Source organism: Chelonoidis abingdonii, chromosome 6 (assembly GCF_003597395.2).
Source record: "Chelonoidis abingdonii isolate Lonesome George chromosome 6, CheloAbing_2.0, whole genome shotgun sequence".
NCBI lineage: Eukaryota > Metazoa > Chordata > Testudines > Testudinidae > Chelonoidis > Chelonoidis abingdonii.
Genome location: NC_133774.1, coordinates 135,355,604 through 135,356,531, shown reverse-complemented (window position 1 = coordinate 135,356,531; position 928 = coordinate 135,355,604). Strand labels below are relative to the sequence as shown.

The 928-nt window shown below is 42.0% G+C and overlaps 1 non-coding gene across 1 annotated transcript; it reads right to left on the bottom strand.

Moving 5' to 3' along the window:
• Positions 1–383: 383 nt before the first annotated feature.
• Positions 384–492, bottom strand: LOC116816551 (U6 spliceosomal RNA). Its single transcript, XR_004371748.1, has one exon. It is a non-coding gene; the product is annotated as a U6 spliceosomal RNA (small nuclear RNA).
• Between the last annotated feature and the right edge of the window lie 436 nt (positions 493–928).

The window sequence follows — 928 nt, the reverse complement described above, 5'->3', positions numbered from 1 at the left end:
TCCACTTCCCAAAAGTAGGTTACTAGAAAACGATCACTGCTGACAGCGCTGTTGGCAATCTTAACAGGCAATGGAAACTGGACTACCCCTTCACCTTGGTCTCCTCAAGGTCATGGCTCAAACAGTTTGGTGGGGCATTTTGAGGAAGCTTATACTGTTTCTAACGCAGCTACACCTGCTCTGGGGATAAACAGGACACTCAGTTTCCTGGGGCTCTTTCCAATAATAACAAACACAATATGTTTTCCTTTTAATTCTAGTCTATGCCCACATCATGGATTAATCACTTCAGCAGACTGCACCAATAAGGTAGTACACTGCTTTCTCAATGGCGCTTGTATCAGCTACCATAGAATAAGGTATTGTATTTATGGACAATGTCGAATCCGGCATTTCTCCTACAGCCTGATGCTGTGTCATCCTTGCTCAGGGGCCACATTAATCGTCTCTGTATAGTTCCAATTTCAGTACATATGCTGCCAAAGTGAGCACAATGGTATAGTGTTGTGATCCTATCAGATCTCAAAAGTCAAAAGGCGAGGTCAATACTCAGAGGGGAGAGCCACATGGGATACTGGATGACCTTCCTAACATTGCAAACACATCAACTGAAAAGGAATCCATTTTGGTCTTCCCTTCCCCACTAACAAAAGCAGCAGTTTCTCCAGCTTTACGCTCAAGACATAGTAGCTTATTATTTGTATTTCTTACGGGAATTAGGTAGGATAGACACACTTATCCTTTTTAGGAGTAACCAATCACGTTTGCGGTAAGATTGGAAGAAAATATCAGCTACCCAAGTAGGTTTATCTTTAGGAACCTATCTGACTAATATTTAGACTTTGCAAAAACACGATGCAGGCAAGGAACTGACAAATGTTCATTCCTTCTGATGGTGTGTTTTATGGGGCAATACTAAGAGAGTGTG